This window comes from Macrobrachium rosenbergii, chromosome 2, assembly GCF_040412425.1.
Source record: "Macrobrachium rosenbergii isolate ZJJX-2024 chromosome 2, ASM4041242v1, whole genome shotgun sequence".
Lineage (NCBI taxonomy): Eukaryota > Metazoa > Arthropoda > Malacostraca > Decapoda > Palaemonidae > Macrobrachium > Macrobrachium rosenbergii.
In genome coordinates this window covers 72,200,368-72,228,274 of record NC_089742.1, presented here as the reverse complement: position 1 = coordinate 72,228,274, position 27,907 = coordinate 72,200,368, and the positions used below count along the sequence as shown (strand labels likewise).

The 27,907-nt window shown below is 38.9% G+C and overlaps 1 protein-coding gene and 1 long non-coding RNA gene across 2 annotated transcripts in view; one reads left to right on the top strand and one right to left on the bottom strand.

The window, feature by feature from the left end:
- Positions 1-2,208, bottom strand: part of LOC136848461 (uncharacterized) — a 72,308-nt gene extending 70,100 nt beyond the window's left edge. Inside the window, exon 1 of the long non-coding RNA XR_010856023.1 lies at positions 2,071-2,208. This is a non-coding gene — a long non-coding RNA (uncharacterized lncRNA). The remainder of the gene's footprint in view (positions 1-2,070) is intronic.
- The window catches only part of LOC136848450 (uncharacterized), a 370,363-nt gene continuing 344,647 nt past the window's right edge, over positions 2,192-27,907 (top strand). Inside the window, 1 exon segment of the mRNA XM_067120740.1 lies at positions 2,192-2,316. The gene's annotated coding sequence lies outside the window, so the exon portion shown is untranslated.

Here is a 27,907-nt window from a genome sequence, read left to right as displayed (position 1 = left end):
AATTCCTGAGAAAACGCAACATGACTATTAAAACATACTGATATTCTGGCGTAATTTACAGCAATACATTAATTTTTGATATCTGAGGTAGAGGAAATGGTAAATTTCAATATAAGGGGGAAATCTAACATGAAATTACTGTGGAATTAACATACTCAAAGTGAAAAAATGACTGTATTTTGTACCTTATCTCATTACGAGCAAATATTTCTTTGCTCTTACACATAACTCAAATTTATACAAACAATATATTTTATGCTTTTCACAATTTGATACTCTCTCACTTACAACCTTTGATATATCACTATTTGCTTTTCTTCACGTTCAAATTCCTTTGAAACGTGCTTCATTAGGTCAATCTTCCCTCGACAGCAAATAACCTAAAACATACTCTGTACATATAAAGCACCATCAATTATGGAAATGACCACGGACAATAATGAGCCTCACCTAACCTTCAGGCAAAAAATCTTTTAAATTTAAAACTAATTTTAGACAAAAACTTTCACTTTAAAAAAAGCTGATAGGCTAGTAAAAAGCAATTTATCCTGTAGCCTACTTAGACACTAGTTTTAAACTTCACTCTCACTATGTAAACCATACATATGACAAACCTAGAGTAAACCATGCCTAGTAGCCTTTTTTTCTTAAAAATATAAAATATGCAATTTTAAAATTTCACAACACTTTATTTAACTAATAATATGCAGTATATACGGTAAACACTCCAAGATCGCTAGGGCGTGCCTAGGTAGGAAAACAAGCACAACAAAATCTATTTAGCCATATAAATCTTTCCTTAATGTTAATCTCCTGTTTATGGTTTTACCTGAGACCTGTCATTTACAACCTTGGATTTCCATATCATCTTACCACATTGGCAGCTTGACCACAACAGTTATTTGAGTAGATGGTTGGTTCAAGATTAGGTCATTTGAGTGACAGCTGAACTTCTAAGTGTGCAGGTCACAAATTATGCAGCATTTCTTTGTTTTTAAGACAAAATTATTTGGTTTCCAAAGAAAATATCTAAAATAAAATGAATTTTTAAGGTCAGTTTTAAACTCATGGCTTTACTTTAGAAAATTGTAAATGTAAAGCAGACGGCTGCACAAATATGTAATTTTTTAATATAATTTTTCTGCTAAACAATGTAGAAGATGGTGTATGTAATGCAGTACAGATGAGATAATTTGAGAAATGTACAAAGATAATGAGAAATTCACTGTATTTTGTAAAAAATTTGACTTTTCTCTAGTACTCAGGGATGAATGTAAAAACATTAGCAAAAGATGGTAAATTTTTCATTATCTTGGTAATATTCTTATATTATCCCACTTGTACCATCTTCTATATTTTTTTCCTAAAAAATTATATCAATAAATAATATCGTGTGGCCTTTTCCTTTACATTTAACAAGAAAAGTTTTACTTGAGATTGTGCTAACCACATACTTTTATCATAACCAGTGAGCCATTTGTCAACATGGAAATTCTTTATTCACCCTACCCTAGAGATCTTAAAGTGTATAACAGACCAGCCTATAGTTACAAACTTACAGGATGTGACTGACGCACTGGCCTATAGGACTGACTTGTAACCTGCTCATTAAAAAAAAAAAATTACCAAAATCAGAATGCAATTCACCTATATTTTCCTGTTTAAGGAAGAATTTGGAAAGTATGATGAATCCCTTTAAATATCTTTCAGGCACTTATGGACCTAACCTGACATGTAACATAAGAAATGGACTATCTTTTGTGTCTTGGTGACTTCTTTGTCTGGTGACGGTCCTGTACCATACATCTGCACAAATTCTTACAAACAAGTCGGACATGTGAAACTAATTATGGAACACTTAGCACTCGACCCCTTACTTTCAAGTTAATTACCCTACACCAGTCTCAATTCTAAACAGTGGGACTAATTTTTAACTCTACGCAACAGTGCCATTCAGCCTAAACATCGCCATACCAGAGGGAAGACACGTCATGACCACAAAATATCCAAGGTTTCGGCCTATGACTACAATACATTTTTGGCCTAAGAATTACATTGAACATGACAAACCTGCAGTGGATACTGTCGCTGGAGTTTTCTAAATATGTCAACATTTTCGTGATGATAAAAAGTCAATTACGCAGTAGCGGAAATTTTGCTCGCAGGGGTCCCACGGTAACTACTGTGATGTGTATTGGTTTGTTTACATCGAGAAAAAATATGGCGCTCATAGCGAATGTGGCGACGCCCTGGTGGCAAACCGGCGAAGCATTATAACCACAAGAAGCCACCGTTTCTGCATTGCAATTCTATATCGTAAGTATTTACGTATTGTATTTAAGATTTTCATTGGTACAAGTCGAGTTGTGTTCCCAGATATATTAGAGGTTATACAAATTGAGTGTATTGAATCACAAAGGGGAAAGAGGGACCGATGCTTGTATAGGAAAGGTTTTTAAACGCAATGTCATCTTTTGGTTTTGTCGGTAAGAGGAGGCCATATTGCTTGACACCCAAACTCATCCGAAGTCTCGAACCGCAAATGAAATTTATGAAATTTATTATATGTCTCTGTATGACAATCGTCTCATCCTCGGGCTTTTGGAACCTGGCAAACGAGCAATAGCTTTATGCTATCGGGTAAACTAGCCTGTCGTGCATTGCAAAATAAACAAAACTGTCATTAGCCTGAAAAGATATGGTGATGGTCACTCGGTATTGTTGTACAAATGTTAATCATTTAACCTATTGAAACGGGGTCATCAGTTGTAAGTTAGTATTAGTGAGATCCGTCTTTGTGTTGTTAAAAGCCAAGTTTTCATGATACTAAAGGCTTAATAGGCTTTTAGTAATCGGGTTTATTTGAATTTACAAGGAATAACGAAGCAAACGTTTGAAGTTAAAGAGGCCGTATCTATATTTTAGGCCTGGTTGCCTTCACATGTCCTTAATTATATAAGGGATCTGCATAATCCGAGTTGAAATCCACAGTAGGTTAGGCAAATCCATAAGGTGAACATATGTTCAGCTCAGTTGTTACTTGTTTAATTTTAAAAGCAGAAGAATTTGGTATCAGTAGAGTAAATAATACGCAAGGCACGCTAATTAGTCAGGTTAAATGAAAGCAGGCATTTATTATATCTCATTTGACTGATGCTTGGCACTGATGCTGCTACAAGAGTAATAGATCTGTAGTAAGTTATTTATGAATTGATAAGGCAGAGTTGAGTATGGGTTTAAAGGAGATGATGATACATCTTAGGCTTATGCCTAACTGTAACTGTGTTAGGCCTATAAGAATGTATGACAGTTGTGTAGCCTAAATATGATGTATTATTAGACTATGCTTGACTTTGAGTTAAAGATAACATTTAAAGCTGAATTACTTGATATTAGTATTGTAACTTATATGTAAGCTAAATAGGTTACAAGTATGTTAAGTGTAGCCCATGTATGATGGTGATATTTGTCAATAAAAGTATGTGTACATCTTGCCTAGTTATATTTTTGTAGGATGTTGCCTAGTATGTTATATTTTTATTTGCATGAATAATGATATTTTGATCATGAGTTCCAACAGTGTAGAAAAGGCCCTTGTGGTGTAATTGTAACATGCTTGCAGATGTCCCATGTTCAAATGCTGGACAAGGCTGGATTTATATCGGTATGTTCCCATAAAATCCAGTGCTGTCTCTGTAAATTATACTAATGAACTATAGGCCTATTGGTTAGTTAGCCCAATTGGATAGCATCCTGATCCCTAAATACTAGCAGAGAATTGGAAGAACTCCTTTGGAGTTGACACCATTAAGGAGAAAAGATGTATGGTGCAGATGGAAAAATGAATGCACAAAAAGTTGTCCCTTTATTTCTGTTACTACAGTACTCTGGACTGGATTAATTTTGTGAGGCCTAGGTTCCCAATATCAAATGTGGGTTATATTGCTTAGTAGTTTGGACAAAGCTGTTCATTGAAGCTTAAACTTGATAGACTCAAATTCTTACTGATTGATCATGGAGAAATCTTTGCCATAGATAGCCTATATGTACTACTTAGAAATTTAGTTTGGGCAAAGAGTATTATCTTGTCTGAGCTGTTGTTTAGTTCAGCTTACCTGTTATTGGGTATGACAAGGTTAGCTTTTAGAGCCACAAACCCCACTGATCTTTATAACTGTAATACTTTGTCAAATCTTCCATAACTAAGTTGTAAACCTTTCAGATGAGAAAAATTGTTTAGATAAAATTTATAGTAAGCTTACCCTTTCTAAGTAATGTAAGTATGATGGTGCCTAACCTAACACTAATCATTGAAGGTGGTTGTTTTAAATGAGCATAAATCAGTGAGCAAAGTCTAAAACTTCTTGCAAATTGAAACAGATTGCTCTTACATGGAAGGGTAACAAGAGAAGAAAGGAAAAGGTAGTAGTAAACTTAGATTGCCAAGTATAGTGTACAGGCAATGATATTAAGTGGATTAAAGCTTATGCAGAGAGGTGAACATGTATCTGGAGTAATTTGAGCCTAATACCCCTCAGCAGAAGTACTTTAGATGAAGAATGTGAAGACCAAAGTTCATAAACTATGGCAGAGGCTATGGTTTGAAAATACATTATTGGTAAATCTTGTTTACGGTACCATATGAAAGTTAAGTGAAGATGGTACTAGTTATGTTTTTTGCCAAAAGAATGATCACACTGTATTTGGGAATTGTAAATGCTTATTATGATTGAGCTACTTTTAATATTTAGTAAATATGTTGTATATAAAATGTATCATTTGAATATTACTTAATGTGGTCTTCTGCTCTAGTGTTCTGTTTCAAAATTGAGGCTACTTCTTTACTCTGTACTGTGTGCTTTCATTTTTGAAGATTGACTTCAGTGCAGACATGATTTCATCAGTACGACTCTGGTATACACTTATAAGTTAGCAATCTAGGGAGCTTCCAGAAAGAATTCCAAAACTAGAAGAGAAACAATCTGTAAACTGCTGCAAAGCTAGGAAAGAAGTAATTGTTGAACTGCTCTATCCAGTGATTTTGACTTCTACAGATGAAAATGGGAAGCCACATGATAGGAAGAAATTCATCCTTCAGGTCAACAGAATAGAGACCAAGATATTACCTACATGAGAAATTCAGAGAAGAAATGGGGTTTGATTTACTGTGTTGAGGAATGATACAAAAAAAAAAAAAACTCAAAACGAGTGATACTTTAGACTGGGACTAATAAGGCCAGCGAAAAGCTTTAAGCTCTAACCAAAATCTAATGTTTTTGAACCAGATTTTTACTGTTTGAACTATGGCATTTCACAGGTAAAAGTTTAAAGTGAAATAATCCGAGCTCAAATCGTTGTTAGAAATAAGTAGGTGGAAATGAAAAGGCAAGAAAAATAAGTTCACTGAAATTATATTATTCTCCAGAATGAATGATGAATTGATGATGGCAAATGTGAAATGCTAGCATAATAAAACCATTGTGCTTTTGAATTTATAGGTCTCAGTATAAGTAGGTGGCAGATGATGTTCGGTGTCATTGACAGTCCCAAGCCCTGATAAAAAGGGAGAATTGGAGTCTGGAACAGTATCCGTGTGTTAAACGTCTGCTAAAATCAATTATGAAATGAGCCTATCAAGGTACAAACAGCCAGAGGAGGCTCAACAAAAGCAGCCACTCTTACCAAGGATTATGCCAAAAAGAGATGCCATGTAGAACTTTTCAAGCACAGGTTTAAAATTGGAAAACTGTGCCAAAATCCTGTCAAGAGGAGTACTACAAGGGGGGTGTTTTAGGTCTTGTGTCATGTAGGGCAGAATACTGGATGCACCACTCAATAATGATTATGATGGACCAAGAATTTGTGAATCTTTTGCAGATAACACTGGGTATAGACAGTTTTTCACAAGTAACATGTATCCTAAGGGCTATAAAGTAAAAAAAAAAAAAAAATTGGATGGACAAAGAATGGCTAATTTGAAATAAAGACAAAACTGCATGGCATATTGAAAAGGTAAAAGCCTAAACATTTTTTGTGTCAAAAATGACCCAGAATTGCTGTGACGGGATATGAAATTTTATTTTAGCTGTGGCTGTTTTCAAGTTTTCATGAGTTTTGTTTACTACTGGGAACATTGGTGCCAGTTTATCTACCAGTTGTAAAAGCTTACATCTTCAGTGCATATGGTGCATGGTTTTGTCAGGAATTTTTTATTTTTCAGTGCTCACAACATCAATGCTAACTGTTACCATAATTACTATTTTTCGTGACTAAGCAGTGCATAAAACAGTGGTGCATTTCCCTGAATAGTAAGTGGAATGCCTTAGTACTCTCTAAAACTCCTCTTCCTCCATACTAACACGGGAAAATTACGGTAGGCTATATAGTTACAGGTTAATCCACCTTCTCATTCCTTATGACCAAAATATCATGACATGACCTGTTTCATATCTTGCTGAACTTTTCAGTCATATTTGCAATGTTTATTTTTCCCTAAAAAAAAAAAAACTTCAAAAATCCATTTAAACAATGTAGTTATATTGGATAACACAATTGCTTTGATTTTAATTAACATGCATGCACACACACTGTATCTGAAAATCATATACAGAGCAATCATTTTTGTAGTTGAATATATTTTAGAGGTCATCAAGTTACCCAAAGTACTGTAAACTGGGGTGGATTTGGACAAATTTTATATATTTTTTTACTGATCTTCGTATTTGGATGTAATAAAATCTTGAAACCTATTGGAGGCTGATATAATGACCTGTCAATCCTCATCCCCAAAAATCTTGTACTGTAACATTTTTAATATATATATATATATATATATATATATATATATATATATATATATATATATATATATATATATATATATATATATATATATATATAGTCTACAAACACCCTATCCTTAGTGTGACCTCAGACATCCATAGAATACACATGTAAATGTCCCATATGTCAAGCTTCAATCATCCTGAACATTCCAAGGACAATTCAGACTTTTAGGGATCATTAGAAGAATAGGCAAATTTTATTGTAAATTAAATCTCTGCAGATGCAGCCATGATTTTTATGAAGCATGTAAATGAAAGGGTGTATCCTTCTTTAAAAAAAATAGACTTTTATCATGAGTCATTGGGCCTGGAATGTCTAAGAATTGTTCATGAAGGCACTACAAATATCAAATATGCAATTAAGGTTAGTTCATAAGAAAATAAACGAAAGCTGTTTGGCTTTATGTGAACATAAAATGGACATTAATTTGTAAAAATAATGTTGGCTTTGCACATTCACTAACTTTATCTAACATTTAAAACAAAAACTTTGACTTTGGACATTGTGTATATTTTATACAAAGTGAAATAAAATTTGGCTTTGTGACATACTTATACATGTACTTTACTTAATAATTTTCCATGATTTTTTTTTTTTTTTCATTAACAAAGAACAAATACTGAAAATGAAAGAAAGTTTGGCTCTTCAGATGAGATTGTATTTTCCGATGACCTGTATTCACTTTGGCCAGTTATTCTTTCCGTTTTATCAGGCTTGGATTCCTCAACATTTGCAACTGTCAGTCTCATCGGTTTCACAGTAGTGTTTGTCTTGTGACACTGAAATTTACAAAAGCCCTTTTTTAGTTCCATGCACATGTTTTAAGAAATGAACTGTAAGGGTTGGTGTGACCTCAGTTACTAATGCCATACAAAACTCCGCTTTGGTTCACATGAATTTCCACCACAACGCATTCATGTAACTGAGAATGATGTTTTTTGCTTTTTTCTGTGATTTCTCTTGTTAATGCTGATGTTCTCCTTTAGTTTTCACTCATTTTTTCACTTTCTATAATTGGTGGTTTTGTAGAAGTTTCCTCTGAGACTGGGACATCTGTTGTTGTGTCAGTCATCTAACTGTTATACCTTATGTACCCTTGAAGCCCCATTTTTGTTGCTGCCTCACAAACTCTTACCAGTACTGGTAGTTTAACTTTGACTTTCCTTACTGGTACTTTATTTTGGATTCCTTACTGGTACTTTATTTTGGATTCCTTACTGGTACTTTATTTTGGATTGCCTCACATAGCCTTACGTGATCTAGTAGTTAACCATTGACTTTCCTTACCAGTAGCTGTTTTGGGTTTGCTGTGACTGTAGCCTGTCTGTAGCAGTGGACTTCAAAGTAGAGGGCTGAGGCCTGGGCTCAGACAAAGGAGTATCATGGTCTTGATTGTTGCCACCAGTACTACTGCTGTTAGAGATGTCATCCCCAACATTGCCTGTAAATCGTTTATTTGTTATACTTTTGTCAGCTTTTTTGTATTGTTAAAGCATTCTAAACGTGATATACATCTTTGCATTAGCATATATGTTCTGATACCCATAGATTGAAGAAAATATAATTTTGTATAGGTTACATGAACGTGTGAAGGTAATTAAATTAATAGCATTTTAAAGGCATTGCCTATTGTTGTTCGAACCCACCCCAAATGACATGAGAAAATACATGATACATATAGCAAAGTTAATTATATATGAAGTACTTCAATGTAAATTATCAGTTTCATTTTTTTCTTTCTACACATTCTATATAGTTTCTTATACCATTTGTTTTCATTGGATTTTTTCTGTGTTCGAAAGTGTAAACTTTGAAAAACTGACAAAGTAATATGCTTGGAAATATATTTTTCCCCAACTAGAAATTAGTTATATTTTTACCATCACAGTTCACGAATATTCTATAAGAAAGATCATGAATATCATAACATCTTATGCACTACAACGAGGTTGTCTGGAGGAGAAGAGAGACCCCTTTAGAGAATGTTTGTGGGAGTACCTTAGGAATATACTTAATTCTGAGTTAATAGTAAGTGGAGGGAACTGAAAAACTGTTGTCATATTAGTCAGAAAGAGCTGATGGCTTTGAAAGATTTAATAAAGGGAAAGGGTAAAGTGAAAGAAATAGTGAAGGCTGGAGATTACTGGAGATGGTTGAAGGGCTGCATCTGTTTGTTGCAAACACTGGCTTCCAAAAGAGGAAACATCATCTTATAACATGCAGAAGTAGACAGTGTGAGACAGAGATACTACCTTCTGACAAGAAATAGAGATATAAGGGCTGTTAGGGAAAGGTAATCCAGTACCTGGAAATGGTAATACATGGAGAGAGTGTGGTCACACAGCACAAATTGTTAGTGATGGAATGATGAATGGGACAAGAGAGGAAAAGAAAGAGGTTTACTGTGAAGAAAATTAGAATATGGAAATTGAAGAATAAAAAAAAATGGAGTGTTAGGTCAATCTACAGAAAGTAAAGAAGTTTGGTAAAAAGAAAGGATACAGAAAGGTGGAGATGACAGAGAGAGAGAGGAAATGGAAAGAGATGAATTAACATTGAAAATCCAGGTGATGCAAGAGTAAGAGAGAGAGATAGAAATGCCAGTTAAGAAGTTTGTGGCTCAGTCAGAAAATGAAGCTTGGAAACCACTCTGAGAAACTAGGGAGCAATAAAGGAGAACAAATGATTTTTCTAAGATATTCAAGGCAAGGGAATGGGCAAAAAGAGATATGGAAGGATGCAGCCACATAAAATGGCAACACACTGATAGAGGATGAAGATAAGAGAAGGAAAGAGTACTTTGGAGAACTGAATGGAGAGAATAAATAGGGAGTGCTGGAGGAGACTTTTCCCATCTTGTGGGCCATTAGAGGAACTCAGCAGGATAGCAGTAATAGAAATAATAAGAACTTTGGATGAAGAAGGTACAGAATGGTTGTTGGAACTGCTGGAGATGTGAAGGGAGGGAGAAGGCATTCCCTTTAACTGGGAGAAGAGTGTAATAGTGTACATCTATAAACAAAGGGGTGATATGGAATGTGGAAATTTCAGAGGAATAAAGGTTATGGAACTTATACATGAAGTATTGAAAAAACTGACTGAAAACAAGCCTGGGGAAAACAGCAGTACTACTATATTCCCTCTTTTATTGTGAGACAGGTGCAGAAAAAGTTTTTGGAAGGTAACAGGAATTTGTACTGGTGTTTATTGACTTAGAAAAAGCACATGACCATGTACCAAGGCAAGAAAGCATATGACCATGTACCAAGGCAAGAAAGAGCATATGGCCATGTACCAAGGCAAGAAAAAGCATATGACCATGTACCAAGGCAAGAAAAAGCATATGGCCATGTACCAAGGCAAGAAAGCAACCATGTAAAGGCAAGAAAGCATATGACCATGTGTACCAAGGCAAGAAAGAGCAAATGGCAAAGGCAAAAAAAGCATATGACCATGTACCAAGGCAAGAAAAAGCAAAGGCAAGAAAGCATATGGCCATGTACCAAGGCAAGAAAGAGCATATGGCCATGTACCAAGGCAAGAAAAAGCATATGACCATGTACCAAGGCAAGAAAGAGCATATGGCCATGTACCAAGGCAAGAAAAAGCATATGACCATGTACCAAGGCAAGAAAAAGCATATGACCATGTACCAAGGAAAAAGCATATGAATGTAAAGGCAAGAAAGCATATGACCATGTACCAAGGCCATGACCATGTACCAAGGCAAGAAAGAGCATATGGCCATGTACCAAGGCAAGAAAAAGCATATGACCATGTACCAAGGCAAGAAAAAGCATATGACCATGTACCAAGGCAAGAAAAAGCATATGTACCAGGCAAGAAAAAATTCCTCATATGGCCATGTACCATGGCAAGAAAAGCATACCATGTAGGCAAGAAAAAGCATATGACCACGTAACAAGGCAAGAAAGAGCATATGACCATGTACCAAGGCAAGAAGTATGAAGGTGCTTGAGGTTGAAGGGTGTTTCAGAAAAACATGATAAGGTGGTACAAGATATGTAAGCAGGAGCAACCACGCAAGTAAGAAGCTCTGTTAGAGCTACAGAAAAGTTCAAAGTGAGTGTTGGTCTCCATCATGAATCAACTCCTAGCCTCTACCTCTTTGACCTTGTGATGGATGTTATAACATCAGATGTCAGAGAGGCGGTCCCTTGGAGTGCTCTGTTTTCTGATGACGTATTGATAGACAGGACTAAAGGAGGAGTTGAGCAGAAGGTAGAAAGGTGGAGACAGGCACTTCAAGATAGAGGCCTGGAAATAAGTATGAAAGATTGCGTATCGGTGGATGGGAGGAAAAGGAAGATAGGGAGCAGTGAAATTGGTTCAGAATGACAGCAAGGTAATCAAATAGGTTCAAACGTGACTGAAAATGAAGATATGGGCTCAGAAGTCAACCACAGAGTACAAGGTGCTCGGATAGACTGGAGGAGGTTGTCAGGGATATTGTGTGTCAGGAGGGTTAGTGCCAAGGTTAAAGGAAAGTTTTAATGTGTAGTCAGACCAGTGGTGGTTTATGAATTCAAGGTGTGGCCAATAAAGAAGGCTCAAGAATGGAAAATGGATGGGACAGAGATGAGGATGTTGAGATGGGTGTGTGGAGTCACAAGAGGAGATGGGATCAGAAATTAATATATTAAAGGAATAGTTAAGGTGGAGGAAGTGTCAAATAATGCTCAGGAAAAAAAAAAAAATTACAGTACAGTGGTTTGGTATGTTACGTGGAGAGAAAAAGATCATGAGCATGTAGTTGGAGGGAAGGAGAAGAGGAGGCGGCCATAGTTCAGATGGAAAGACAAAACAGCAAATGACCTGTGGGAGAAAGGTCTAAGAAGTCAGGATGCATTGGACAGGAAGGCGGAGAAGGCTGATAGAGAACAGCAACCCCATGTAGAAATGTGCTAAGCTGAAGACAGAACAGGAAGCTATAGTGGTGTTTTATATAAGTAACTTGCCAAGTAATTAAATAGCTAATATTTCTACTTAATGCTGCAGCTTTAAAATTTGAAATTCGTGGTAATGCACCATTGTCTAAGTGTAGTCAATAAACCCCACCCACTTTTGGGGTAGGAATAGGTACAACACAGCCGAAGAGCTCAGTTCAGTTCTGTCGCTGAACGAGTGAAATTCGATTGTTCCAAGCAGCTTTAATTTGGATTTGGTTGCTGGCTGGTTGCTCTTTCTCTGTATTCGGTGACATACTCATGTTTTGATATTGGGGCCACTATTTTCATTAGCCTAGGTTCTGTAGAACTGTTATTCACAATAACAATTTTTCGATTTGAATTTGGTTGCTGGCTAGTTACTTGGCCTCCATTCGGTGATGTGTTCATTAACTTTGATAGCATTAGTGCTATGTTTAGTTAGCCTAGGTTTTTTTAGACTGTTTTTCACAATTAAGACTTTTACGACAATGTCTAACAGTAGTAGCGCTAGTATTCGTTATTGCAGCAAAGGCTGCAAGACTAGGCTAACAAAAGCCTCTTATGATTCCCACCCAATATGTAGTAATTGTAGAGGACAAACTTGTTCAATTGACCTTAATTGTGATGAATGTAGGGACTGGGGTCGGGAAGTTGAAGGCTGAAATCCCACCTAGATAAGTTAGAAAGAGACAGGAAAAGAAAGGCAACTGCTAGGACTGAAGCTAGGAACGTAGCTAGCGTAGAATGTACTCCTAAATCAGGTGTAGCCGATTTATCTGTTCTTCCCTCTACTCTTGCTGTTGTATCCCTTATAACTATTTCACCCACTCCTTTACCCAGTTCCCATGCGTCTGATCCTGATGCCATGTCCAGCTTCAAAGCATGCATTGATCAAAGATTTAGCCAAATGGTTAGTACCATGGAGCAATTAGGTGCCTTGGTGAAAGCCCTTATGGACAATATGTGTAAGCAAAGTGCCAGTGAAAATGCAGTGTTAGTGGAGGAGGTTTCTGGCTGTCCTGCCAACACTCCTAGGCATAGGACACTGTCAGGCTCCCATGCACCAGGGAGAAGGCATACTGGAAGCCCAAGGGCAGTTGATGGGGTTTGCCCACGGGTAGGCACCCCTTCGGCTGAGCATGTTGATCGGTCTTAGGCAGTGGCGGACAGCCGCTGGAAGGGTGTCCATAAGGATGTGCTTGAACTTTCTTCCAGCTCTACTGGTTCCTCCCCAGACAAGAGTTGCTGCGGGCATTTTTTGGATGTCTCGTCCGTTGAAAAGACACGTAGTGGTTACAGACCACTCTTCTCTGCCTCCTTGTAATCATCTCAAGGAGCCTGAGACTTGTCCTCTGCCGTCCTGTAGTTTCTGGGTAAGCCCAAAACTGTTTTCTCCTGAGCGTCCATCCAAGTCACGTAAGCGCCCATCATCATCTTCTAGGCACCCAGCAGATCCCGAGCAAGCTGCTCCCGAGCACCCAGCACCAGTGCCCGAATGTTCGGCACCACTTCCAGTATTCTCGGCACCAGATGACAGCATACGGCGCCACACTCGGAATGCTTGGCCCCCCCAAGCACCCGGCTCCACGTCTTCAGTCACCTATTGCAGTTTCTCCCATAGTTCTTGATACTTCGTTGGATCCCGTTCAATGCTGTCTGGATGTAATTATGGCCCTTCTTCACCTTCGCCGATTTCTTCTTCTGATGAGCTTTTCAATCAGACGCCCACTCTCACCTTATGCCAGTCTCCTGAGATATTTTTTGGTGGCTTTTCCAATGTTTTTCACTCCTGCTGGCCTGGCTTCTCCTGCCTCTGCATTTTATATGAGGAACAATCTGTAGAGAGTGCCTGGCTTCCCAAGATGGTCCTGTCCTCATCTTCCAGGAAAGCCTTGAGAGAGATGGATTTTTGGCTCTCGGACAAGAGAGGGCAGGGCAAGGTGGCCTTCTGCACTCCTTCTTCAGGTCTTTCGAGCAAGAGGTACTGATCTTATGCTACCGGAGAAGCTCCTTCCCTGGGAGTTGCTGCCTCCTCCCAGGGGGACTTCTGTCTGATTGATTTGTCATGACATTCGGCCTTTGCATCAGCCAAAATTATGTTCTCAGTCCCTGAACTGGACCATTTTATTAAGAACATATTTGTTTTTTGAAGTTCTTAGCTTTTTGGACTGTACTGTAGGGGCACTGGTGAAGAAGAGGACGTGTCTGGAGACTGGCTAGGAGTTTTATGCTGCGCAGATAAAGCCATTAGAGATGGCTCCCTAGAATTGACTTCATTGTTCTCTAAGGGCTTGTTGAAGAAGAGAGAATTTTGGTGTTCTTTCACCTCCAAGGGCATTGCACCATCAAGGAAATCGGCGCTCCTTTTTTTGCCTCTAGATCACTCTTGCGTGTTCCTGCAATCCACAGTCCAGGAGATAGCTTCATCTCTGGGAAAGAAGTTGACTCAAGATCTGCTGGTTCAGTGATCCAAGTGCCCCAAGGATCCATTCTCCTTCAGTTTTAAGACTGTCTCCCCTCTTCAACAGCAGCCCTTTTGGGGCAGTAGAGCAAGGTTTCAGTCCAAACCTCACTCCAATATCTGTATGACCCGTCTAGTCAAGAAAGCTTTGTCAAGACCTGCTACTCGTAAATGAAAGAAATATCCTTCGTGTACCTGTGGGAGTCAGGCTTTTCCATTTTTTGGAGAAATGGGAATCCAGGGGTGTAGAGCAATGGGTCTCTAGTCCTAAAAGAGGGTTACTCCATCCCGTTCAGGGAGAATCCTCCCTTAGTGTCAGCGCTGATATGTATTGCCAGTGAATGAGAAACATCACTTGGAAATAATGTATGTACATTCTTTTTTGTGCCTGCTGTTTAAGCTGGGAAGCGGATGTTTTTTGTTTTTGGCTCTCAACTTCCCGCCATTCATCGAGGCACGCTTTGCTAAATGTGTTCCTTTAAGTTGTGAATAAAACTTGGAATGTCATGTCACGTTTCTGCCAGACTACCTCGTAGTTAGTCTGGTTGATGAAAACACTACAGTGGCGACGATGGTTGATGAAAACACTACAGTGGCGACGATGGAAGCAGGAAACTATAGGTTTGTGGGAAGGAAGTTGGTCTATCCTAAGTACTGTAGCTACTTTGGCAGAGAAGTTAGACTAACTTAGGTTTAGGCTACATTGCAATTCAGCGGTGTGCTAGCATAATTTTTTTTCCTTTTTCCACGACCTATCAAAAGTAAGATGACGTCCAAACGAATGCTTGAATTTAACCCAGACAAGCTGGAGTTAGGCTGGTGGTTAGATTTACTTACAATGAACTGTCAAATCAATGAAATTACAGAAGCAGAGGCCAAAAGAGCAATGCTGTTATCGTCTATTGGTTGATACATTTCCTACAATATGTAAGTTAACTACAACAAGATTGCCTTTAGTGTTGCGGTTTAAGGCCCCATGGTGGGATCATACCCCAACCTGAGGTATAACAAAAAACCACCAATATTACATTGTTGTACTATGTCTCCACATTATGAAATGGTATGATGTAGTTACAAAAATGTGTTTTGTGTAGCTTTTTTTTTAATGGTTTTTGCATAATGTATACTCATCAACACTAATGCACAATGCAGATTGCAATCACATTTTGTTTAATGCACTTAAATTTTAGCTAGATATTTAAAAAATGTATTGTAATATTGTTACACATTCACTTTAAAAAATACAACATTTTATAAAGCTTTCAAAACAGGAAAATGGTTTATTATGAAGTATAATAACTTTAAATAGCAAAAAATACAGTATTTTGATCATGCTTCACAACATAAGAAGTAAGCATAAAGAAATTACAATATACATTTACATTATATATTAAATAGCAAAATCAATGACAGTTAATCATTTAAATCAGTAAGTATATATATGTATATGTATGTATTTAATATATATATATATATATATATATATATATATATATATATATATATATATATATATATATATATATATATATATATATATATATATATATATATATATATATATATATATATATATATATATATGTTGCAAATTGAAATAACAGTAATACATAATTGGACATCAATAGTAGTTATCAGTTCAATCATCATCAGAATCCGAGTCCTCAGTGACTGTGTTTTGACATTCATAACCCCGGCATGCACAAAAGTCAGTGCATCTGAGATTGGTTTTCAGGCACTGACATTGGCCTGCTGATGTGCAGTCAGTATCTTTACAGTAGAGTTGTGTAATGTCAAGAACCTCTGTTGGAGCAAGTTTCTTCAGACACATAACTGGCTGCAAACCATGGTCCTCTGACCTCATCCAACCAGCATAACATTTCCTGTGGTACTTTGCATCATAGGCAAACAGATCTGTGTAAGCTGTCATGCGCATTGTTATTACATCATCTTTTCTTTCTTTGGCAGCATTTAGAACAGCCTGTCTTGTACTCTCTCCTTTACCAGTAGGTATCTGAGTAAGTTTCTTGCCCCTTTTGTAGACAGTACCACAGATGAAAGGAGGATGTCTCTCTTCTCTTCATTCTGTTGGCATGAAGTTTGCTATTATCGTCTTGTTGTTCTGAGGGCTGACGTGTTTCAGCTCCTAGTGCATACTGCAGATTTGACTTGATACATAAGTGCTACGACAGGTCTTATGAAAGATTACTGCAAGTTTGCCAGTTTGCAAGTTTGTCTTTTAAAGGCTGTAATCGATGATAAACTTCATCTTGCCGTATAACAGCGCATATATATGGCTTGTAATCCATCTTTTGTTGGTTTTCTTGTGATAGTTTTATAATCACTGCTAGTTGGTATTTGTTTGGTACATAGCAAGCACTGATTGTTATACACCGTCCATTCTTTGCAGGTGGTTCTTCCATGTTTTATCCTGGAATTATTTGAGAAAAAATTTCAATATCCACACAGGTGTCGACAAGGATATATTTATAATTATGTGCAAAGTTTGTATTTGTAATAACAAATAAACTAAATGGAAAAATAAAAAAGAGTACATACCATTTAGTGATCTAATTAGCTGAATTACAGTAATTAAGTCCTTTTAAGTCCATAGTATGGGCATGGTACCTCAAAAGGTCCATGCCAAAAATGAAGGAGCGACATAGTATGCAGGCCAATCTGTGAAACTGTGGTGATTAGGGCTAGACACTGATCTTACCAAATTAGTGCTGGTCAGAAGTTAAGTATACCTTAGTTTAACCAGACCACAGAACTGATTAACAGCTCTGCTAGGGCTGGCCCGAAGGATTAGACTTATTTTACGTGGCTAAGAACCAGTTGGTTACCTAGCAACGGGACCTACAGCTTATTGTGGAATCGGAATCACATTATACTGAGAAATGAATTTCTGTCACCAGAAATAAATTCCTCTAATCCTTCACTGGCCAGCCAGAGAATCGAACGCGGGCCTAGGAGAGTGCTAGGCGAGTACGATATTGACCCATCCAGTGAAGAACTTGGTGCTGGTCAGAACAAGGGCAGTAGTGTTACTAGTGCATACTGTGCAGACTTGGGGTCATCCAGTCTAATTTAGTCCCTAACATGTTTTCTATGAGGAATAATGCTGTATATAATATATAAACTAATAGTTAAACAAACTTATTGGCTCACTTACATAAACAATTGCTATGCATATCCTATGACCTTATAATTATAACATCATCTGGGAGGTACCATCCAGCCCCATAGTATGAGCATATCTAGGTCATTTTGACCTATAATAGTAATTTGTATATACTGTATATTATACATTAATATTTATACTTATGTACATTAAATAAATAGAATGTTACCTGCCATTAGTAAATACAGGTTGACCATCACTAATCTGGCATCATTGGGACCTAGAGGGTGCCGGATTAGCCATTTATTAGGCTAGAATACACAAAACACAGTAGCTAAGCACCTCATCCTAGAATTAAAATATCCCAAAAATCAGTACAAGTTGGTTAATAAAGAAAAGACAATTATCAAATACAGGTAGTGCTTGAGTTACGATATTTCGAGTTTACGATGGGGTTAGCAATTAATACCGATACGAAAATATTTAGGAAATATTTTTAGATTTTGCGCAGGCAGCAAGGGAGACCAACTTACAATAGACCAACTTCTTTTCCTCCATCTCTTTATTCCATCTGCTAGTTAAAAAAGTAAAAGAGAATGATAAAAGTATTGTTAGTAATGTTATACTCTTGCGTAAATGCGTACAGCCATAAACAACCGGACGGGAAACTTGTTCTGCTAATAATCGTATCGGATAACTACTGTTGTGCTTGTATTTCAACCATCGTACGGTAACACACAATTACTGTAGTTATGTTACAAATGACGTTAAGTACTGTACAGTAGGACTGATATATTTTTTACACTATACCCTTGTTCGCTTTGGAGAAAAGATCGGCAGGGAAATATACTGCTACAGTAACTTTAAGTTGCAAATTGTAGCTGAAGCTGAGAAAACAATATTCAAGCTGCGAATGACTGTAAATTATCGTGCATCGCCAACATGGATGAAACTCGACCGTAAATAAAACTGGAGAGAATGTATTTTAATCAAAACTACTGGGCATGAAAGAATACAAATTACTACTGTTTTCACGCCGATAAAAGATAAATACGTAAAGCTGGTATTATGATGAAATCAAGAGAAAATAGCAAACGGAATCTTGATTTTTTTACTAAAAAAAACAAACATGCCCCCAAAAGCGCCAGCCATGATTCCCGCAAACGCCATATATTAACGAAAAATAGCTAAATTAATTTTACAACGAGACCTATTTAAGTTATATTTCGACTTAAAAACACTTCGTATAACGAAAAATATCCTTGTCCCAAATAAATAAACTATCCATATTCATTTACGCTAACTAGAAGCAAGAAAAGCGCTTTGAACTTGGTTAAATGTGGCGATATCGATTCCCAAAACAAAACATTGATTGCAATTTATAATACAAAAGCAATATGAGAATATACGCAATTGGATACAATGTAGTAAAGCATAACTTTTTAAAAGATCCATGAAAAAGATGCACATTTTTTATGTTGATGTTTGTATAATACTGTTAATATGTGAATAGAGTTCAGTATAATGTAGGCTAGGCTACCAGTTTGTTGATGCAGCACACTGCGCCACCAAATGAAAGTGGCTGGCGAGCGAGTTAGCGCAGCGACCCGGGAAATTTGAAAATTAGTGCGGAAACATTAGAAATTACTCTAGCCGAAATTTGTGCCGGATTACTGATTGTTCCAGACTACTGATTGCTGGATTAGTGATGGTCAACCTGTATATTTATTAGAATGTCACCTGCCATTAGTAAATATATTTAAAACGCTGCTCTTACATAATGCTCCACTACAAACGACACTTATCATCATGCACCTAACAGGGGAGTAGGGGTGCTCTGGAAACATGCCAAAAAATATAGTATGTAACACTTTCCTGAAACTACACCATACCATTTCTTGAAGCAGACATATGTGGCTACAAATTGCAGCAGGTTTGGTTTTGTTATACCTCAGGTTTGGGTTACTCCCTTTTTAAGGCCTCTTTTTCATTGCTTGCCACAGCACTTACTTCTGCTGTACCTTTTGATGAATTAGTGACAAGTTTTAAAGTTTCATTTTATTACTAAGCCTAGTTATCGTAGAGCTTTATGTGATTTTTTGCAGAGAAAAAAGAAGGGGAATGAGACAGTTAAGGGGTATTATGCTGAATTAAAACAGTTAGCCCAGCAGTGTGAATTTGGAACAGAATTCAACCGACGTTTGAAAGAACAATTATTGGTTGGAATAGACCAAGAAGTTTATTTCAAGGTACTATTAGCCGATTCTTTTAATTTTATGACACTATCTTCTGGGGATTTACTGGCAAATGTTACAAATTTGGAGACAGCTTATGTAACGGAATGTAAGTCTGCTTCCACTCTGAATGGTTCTGCTGAGAATAGCACAGTGAATAAAGTTAAGGCAGGAATTCCCAAAAATTTTAGTTCTAGTGCTAAGAATAAACCCAAGAGTCACTCAGGTAAAATGCCCAGTAGTGTTTCTACTGTGGACGCAGTAATCGTTGGGTGCGTCGGGCAGATAAATGCAGATATAAGGATGCTACCTGTTATAGTTGTGGCAAAACAGGTCATGTAAGCTCAGTGTGTCTTCTTAAGAAGGGGAAGGGTTCAAAAGTTCATTCTCTTAATGAGGCAGCTGTACCTAGTGAAGTTGAAAGTTTCTCACACTTATAAATTTGTGTAAGCTTTTTGAAACTAATTTGAACTGTGTTGAATCTCTCAATAATGAGGATACGCCCCATTGGGAAGTGAAGTTGAATGGTGCTCCCATTGAGTTTGAGTTGGATATCGGAAGTGGTGCTTCACTATTTCTAAGAGGGATGTAGTAAATGCTACAGCTGTCTCCATCTCCCTCAAAGAAGCAGTTGGATACCAGAAGTGGTGCTTCACTATTTCTAAGAGGGATGTAGTAAAGCTACAGTTGTCCCCATCTCCCTCAAAGAAGCAGTTGGATACCAGAAGTGGTGCTTCACTATTTCTAAGAGGGATGTAGTAAAGCTACAGTTGTCCCCATCTCCCTCAAAGAAGCAGTTATTTAATTATGATAAGTTAGAAATAAAAGTATATGGAAAAGTAGTGTGTGATGTGGCAGTTAATGGCAAAATTGCTGAGAGTAATTTGCAATTAAAATAAAATGCAGCACCCAAATATTTCACAGCCCATTCTGTACCATTTCATTATAAGTGTAAAATTGAAAAGTTGTTGAAAGAATTAAAAAAATCATTAATGAAGTAGAGTATGCTGGAGACTGGGCAAGTCCAATTGTACCAGTAGTTGAGACATCTGGTGATGTAAGAGTATGTGTAGATTTCAAATATTTAAATACACAAACCAATGTCAGTACATTTCCTTTACCTAAATTAGAGGATATTTTGGCAAATTTGGGTCCTTGTCAATATATATCAAAGTTAGATCTAAAAAATGCTTATCTACAGTTGTCAGTGAGTAAAGACTCGCAGAAATATTTGGTTTTGAATACTCACCTTGGGTTATATAAATTTCACACATTGACATTTGGGTTGTTGTCTGCACCAGGTATATTCCAGAGGTTTATTACTGAGTTATCAGCAAATGTTGAAGGGGTGCAAGTATTTTTAGGTGACATAATTATTGTAGGTGATAACCAGGAGGAGCATGACAAAAGGTTAGCTCAAGTCTTATCTATATTGCAGAAAAGAAATGTTAAGTTAAACAAGAGTAAATGCCAAATTAGTGCAAGAGAAGTCCCTTATTTAGGATATGTATTGAGTCGTGAAGGCATTAGGCCAGATCCCAAGAAAATTCAATCCATTCTAGAAGCTCCTACTCCAAATTCTGTATTGTCTCTTAAATCATTTTTAGAATTATGTACTTAATACAATAGGTTTGTACCACAATTCAGTTCAATTTTATGTCCATGTATAACCTAACACAGAAAAATGTCAAGTTTCATTGGTCAGCTGTTCATGATCAAGCTTTTAATGCTATTAAGGAAGCTTTGGCTCGAGCAAATATTCTAGAAAATTTTAATACTGAGGCTACGTTGATATTGGAAGTGGATGCAAGTCCAATAGGAGTTGGGGCTGTTTTTGAAACAAGAATTGAAGGGTAAAATATTCACTATTGCATTTAAAAGTAGAAAACTGTCAAAATCTGAGTGTAATTATTCTCAAATAGATAAAGAAGCACTCTGATTTTCTTTTGGGTAAGAAGTTTATCTTAAGGACAGACCATAAGCCTCTAGTTCATCTGTTTAATCCTTGTAAGAGTACTGTATTCCACAAATGGCAAATGCTCAAATTCAGAGGTGGCCATTATTTTTCACAGCTTTCAAGTTTAAGATAGAACACATTAAAGGTGAGAACAATACTGTTGTTGCCAATGCCCTTAGTATATTACCATTAAATTGGGATGATTCTGATTTTCAGGTACCAGGTGAATATGTCAATTTGATAAACATTCTGAATAATAATAAATCTCTTGATTTTGATGTAATAAAAGAATGCACGGAGAAAGATACTCTGTTGTTTCAAGTAAGAGAATCTTGAAAAATGGGTTTCCTAAAGTAGCTGAGGTATTAATTCTGTAGTATAGCTGTAAACATCTAACTTACCTGAGTAGTTATATATATAGCTTAGTCCCTGGCCGTCACGGCAGAATTTCAAGAACTAAGCAGTAAGCGTCCCGGTGAATCAGGTGAACTACCTGTGCGCCCTCTACCCAGGTACCTGGAACCATTCAACTATTCCTCCAGATCTTCCTGCCGCTGTGTCGGTAACATCGATGGAATTTCGGCTCGTGGCCTGTGTTTTCGCAACTTATTTTGGTGGAAGTACACACTTTGGCTTGGCTTTAAACGTTCGCTTTTGGATTTTCTTATAACATATCTGACTTCATCAGTGTGAAAATGTGTGTGTGGGGATGCAAGCGTACTAAAAAAGTCTCCTTGGATCCCCATAGTATGTCTGAAGAGCAGGAATGAAAGACCGGCTCAGAAGAACCAAGAGTACTATTTCTCACTCTTCTAGAACCCCCTACTGAAACAGGTAAAGGACCAATACTTAATGATTTGTTGGCTGCCATTCAGCCTGGCCCCTTGAGTAAAATCCTCTCCAGAAGACAGGGATAATATGTGATCGATAATAAGAGATCTAAAAATACAGGAGTGTTAATGTTGTTGGAGTGCAGAGTGCAGTGGAGGGTGGGCCGCTCGGTCTGTTGTGCTCCTAGTCCTAGACCTCTTTGCAGCTCACCAACCCTGTGAGAAGGAAAGTGCGACAGGCAGGAAGGAGGCAAGAGGCTTTAGCTACCGAGCAGTCGATCCTCGGCGTGCTGTTGACGTTCCCAGGAGCTCACCCTCGCCATAGGAAGGCAAGGTTAAAGTGTTTTTCGTCCATTGGCAGCAATGCGTCAACCGGAGGAAGCTTTGACCCGATGTCGCGCACGAAGCTGACAGTTCTCAAGTAACCTCTAGGTTTGACAGGACAGCGAAAGTTAGAAGTATGGGCGCCAGGGCGTCGAGTGTCGGCTGGGCGCCGGGGCGTCCCGGCGTCGAGAAGCTGGGCGCCAGGGCGTCGGCGTCGAGCTGGGCGCCAGGGCGTCAGGCGTAGAAGCGGGAGCGCCAGGGCGTCCAAGTGTCCGAGTTAGGCGCCCAGGGCGTCAGGCGTCATGAAGCCCCTGAGCGCCAAGACATTAAGCTTCAAGAAAATGGGCCTTAACACACCAGGGCGTCAAGAGACTGGGCAGCCAGGGCGCCAGGCGTCAAGATGATATTTTGAAAGACATACGCTACTTCCGTCTTGAAGCGGAAGAAGAAAATGATAATATCTCGCATTCTCCTGTGAATCCTATTGTAGAGATTTCTGGCAGAAGACAATATAAAGGCCATCAGCTATCAGACTTGAAAAGGCTTATGAAGCTATTTACTGGAAAATTTTTTCCAGAAATTTATCCTGACTGCTTCTCAGAATTTACTCTGGTGAAGCGTCTAAGAGAGGCAACATTCTGAAGAATGGATACTTTTCGAAGGAGAAGCAATGAAAGACAGCCTTTGTTTTTCCTCCAACCAAACTGACTCAAGGTCTAGTGTTTTAGTATCAAACTGGAGGATAGTTCGGCCTCGAAATGCCTGCCCTTCCCGGAACCTTCTAGAATCTTGTGACTCTTCTCGTCAGGTGGCCATGGGGAAAGCAGAGTTGTTGGTCGATATCAGAATTGAACCACCCCCTCAAAGGGTTGGAGATTTAGGAAGGAGAGAGATGGAATTATTCAACTTCTGACTGACACGAAGAACTCATATATCTGATGTAGTGTATGGATAAAGGACTGGGAGATAGTTCAATGAATCAACTGCACCTACTCCAGCAGGAATCCTGGAAAGAAAGGGCCTTTCATCTTTATTTGAAAACCACGTGTTAAGATTTAATATCTAAAACAGCAAGAAAAGTCCTGCCTATGACTTTGCATCGCTAAAAGAGTGGGCTGGGGTTTCCTGTGTTCAGGTATCTCAGCTCTTTTAAATATTGACCTCTGATAGAGGTTCCTCTGGGCGGGTAGATGAATGGCAAGAGAAAGAGGCTCTACAGGGAAGGAGGACCTGCCTTTCTTCTCCTGCAGACTCTGCAGTGCAAGGCAGACTGTCCAGCCTGGTAGGCCCCTCTGGTAACCAGACAGATTCGACCTTTCTTAGCAAATGCAACGACAGGAACCAAGGCAAAGGTTTTACAGCAGCAAGTGTCTATGATGTTTGCAAAGGAGATCAGACAAGAGAGTTCAGGATCCGAATTCCCAGGATTCTACATTCGGTTGTTCCTAATCCCCAAATGCTTGGGGTGTTAGAGACCAGTGCTAAGCGAGTTGCACTCCAACTTTTTGTGCAATAAACAAGGTCGCTATGGAAGCGACAAAATTGATTTTCTAGCAGCGGTCAGACAGCATGACTGGATAGCCTCATTGGACCTCCAGGTAAGTATTTTCATCCCCACCACCTGAACTCCAGAATTTTCAAGAAGTTCGTCCACGGAAAAGGTTTTCTAGTTTCGGTCTCTCTGTTTTGGCTAAACAGACCCAGGGCTGACGTCTGGCTCTGGGCGAGACCTCTCAAAGTAAGTTACCTGTGTTGAGGGACGTCATGATGGAACTTCCATAGACTGCAGTTGTAGCCACTGGAGCAGCCCAGGCTCTTCCTTCCAGCCCCAGGTAGCTCTCCTACTAAGAACAAGCGTAGACAGTTCTGTTCAGTTAGGATACCAGGCTGCAAGGCGTGGCGGACACTGTGCTGCTTCATTGCATCCTCCTCTTCCTCCTTCGGATTGGTACTCGTCTGAACCCCTCCTGGTGTTCTTGGCGATGAGGAGGAAATAATTGCCGTGATTGAGGCTTCCCCAGCCTGTCCCCAGCAGAGCCCGCGCATATAACTTTAATACAAAATATGTAGCAGACTTTGTCTTCCTGGTGCAAGGTAACAACCAGGCAAAGAGAAGAAGGATAGTAGACATCCGACTAAAGCTAGGCGTCAGAAGTTTAAAGCGTGAGCGTGATGAATGAAACTCTAGGCAGCTGGATGCAGTGGCATTAAGCATCTGAGGTGAAACACCATGACAAGCGTCAATGAACCCAAGGCGTCAGCGTCGGGCATTGGGCGTCAGGACGTCGGGCTTCAAGATATTGGAAACCAGGCGTGGGTTAGCTCAGGGCATGAATGCACTGGCATCAGCGTCTAACAAAGAATTAAGTCTACTGATAAGCAAATAGAAATCTCAGCTGATCCATCCCAGAGTTCTATACCTTAGGATGAAGATTCAGAGTCAGGAATTTGGGCTTTCACTGGCCAAAGACAGGACAAGCTTTGAAAATTTCAGAACTTTTATAAAAGAATGGTCATGTATGAGGAATGAGTGAGTCTGCCAGGGAACCTTTCTCGCTGGAACAGTTTGTCTCATTTGAGGTTAATTCTATACCGTTACAGTTTCATCTAAATCGGAACTGGGACAAGGAAATAGAACTGAGACCAAGTGCATCCCCATTTCGGAACCCGATAAGACCGTATTTATAGTGGTGGGCGTCCGTCCAAGCTCAGGAGGTCCCTTCTCTGTATTAGAGGAACCCAGACTCAGTGTTGTTATCCACGGCCGCGTCCCGGACTCAGTATGGGGGAGCAACCACGAGGAAAATAAAGTCTCGGAGCTCCTGGACCAGAGAGCAGGAGAAGTTAAACATCAATTAGAAAGAGACTAACTGCAATCCTTCTAGCTCTCAGGGATTGAACACAGTGAGGAACAAGAGGGTGCAGTCAGCGACAACACGGCAGCGTTGGCCTACATCCCAGCAAACAAGGGGGCACTGCTCCAGGTCTCTATACTGAGACAACAGAGAACCCTTTTCTTTGAGCAAGGAGGAGGAATGTAAAACTAGTAACCTCTGCTCAAGGGAGAAAAAAATGTGAGGCGGGACATTCTGAGCAGGAAATAAAGTCCTCTCAACAAACGCTGCTTCAGGACTTTGGGAGCGTCCTTGCATAGATCTTTTAGCCTGACGCCATGAAGAGGCTGGAAACACTGTTCTCAGTACCAGATCTGGGGCTATATATCATAGACACGTTCCTGGTGAGACTGGTCCAGCGTGGGCGTGTGCATTTCCTCTTTCAAGATATTACACAGGGTACTGAAAAATTTGTGTCACATGAGAGGACCGGAATGACCCTTGTGGCCCTTACTGAGCGACAAGAGATTGGTTCACAGAGGTACTAGAATGGATGGTGGACATCATGATGGCCTACCTCAGAAGGTAGATCTACTCAAACAAGCTTACTTGGAAAAATATTACCCAGGCTTCCCTAGCGCTACTAATGCTTTGCCTTCGGACTATGAAACTCACAGAGCCAGAAGTTTTGAAGGAGACAGCTAGCGCCTCGCAAAATCAAGAGGTTATCCACCATTAAGGTATACCAATCCAAGTAGGAGGTATTTGAGGATGGTGCAAGGACAACCCATGTATTCCTCTTCAATATTTCTGCCTTAAATTTGTATATAAAGAACTCACCAGCATGGAACCTAGGCGTGGTCCTGAGGTTCCTTATGGGAAGGAGGTTAGATCCTTGCAGAGGATATCTGCTAAGGACCTCACCATCAAAACTATTTTCTTAGTCAATTGGCATGCGAAAGGGTTAGTGAGACCATGCTCTCAGCAGAATAGATTTTAGGCAAGGCAAGGCAATCTGCTCCTGCCTTCTAGGCTTCCTTGCAAAAAATGAATACTGCGTCTAACCCTGGCGCAGGCGTTCGAGATTCGAACCTACTTGGAAATAACAGGGAGAGAGAGTCTTGTGTTGATGGGGCTCTGGGCTCTTCATAAGATAGAGTTAAAGAGACTTAAGAAGAGAATTCAGAAGACTTTAGTTGCTCTGATCAAAAACTCTCTGCATAGATGTCGAAAGAATGCTCTGTTTTATTTTATCAGACAGTTGATAAAAGAAGCACATATGGAGATAATAGAGAGATGGACTACAAAGATTCTGAAAGTAAAGGCCTTGCGAGTCAGGGCAGTAGCAGCCTCTTAGCTCTTAAACAGAACAGGTCCTGCAGAGTATCTTGAATACGACCTTCTGGGCGCAAGTTAGTATTAGTCTTTTAACTATCTAAACAAGTCCAGACATTATCGAAGATTGCTATCATGTGCCCGTTTATAGCATCTAATCCAGTAATGGGAGAGAATACCCTACAATCCATAAACCAATACCCTTTTTCTTGCTTGGAATTGAAATTTTTATGGTTGTTTGTGAAGACTGGGCCTTGATCTTCCGCCAATCATTGGGATGAAGTTCATGGCTAGAGCCCCGGAACAAGGTATTGAGAGGAGAGTCTAGTCACATAGAGGTTATCACGGTTGACAGCCCTAAATTTCAGCCCCTGGGTGAATCGCTGGATCTCTTAAGAATGCAGACATAATGAGGGATTCATTGATCAACTTCCCTTAATCCAATCCATAAAACAATACCCCTTTGTTCTTGCCTTGGAATGGTTGAAATTTTATGGTTGTTTGTATGAAGATTGACATGATCTTACAATCATCAATTTTAGTCAAATGATGAAGTATTGTTCCTTGGTGGTGCCGGAACAAGGGTATTATAGGTTGTTTGTCCCATAGAGGATTTGGTACACGATTTGGCAGCTCCTGAGGTCTTCAGCCCCTAGTGGATCGCTGGATCTCTTAAGGAAAACAGACAAAATGGGGAGTTCGTGATCAGCTTCCTTAACGTCAGGTGAGACCTTAAGTTGGTTTGTATTAACCCTTAAGCAAATTCCAACGATGTTGGCTGTCTCTGACCACTCCACACAAGGTGTCAATCAATATATATATAACTACCAGGTAAGTTAGATGTTTAAATGATATTTTCATAATAAAATAGAATTTACTTGCAGACATGCCCACTGACAGTTATATATAATTAATTCCCACCCTCCTCCTCTAGAGACTAGAGGCATGGAAGATCTGAGAATAGTTGGAATAGTTTCAGGTACACCAGGTAGAGCGCACAGGTGGTTCACCTG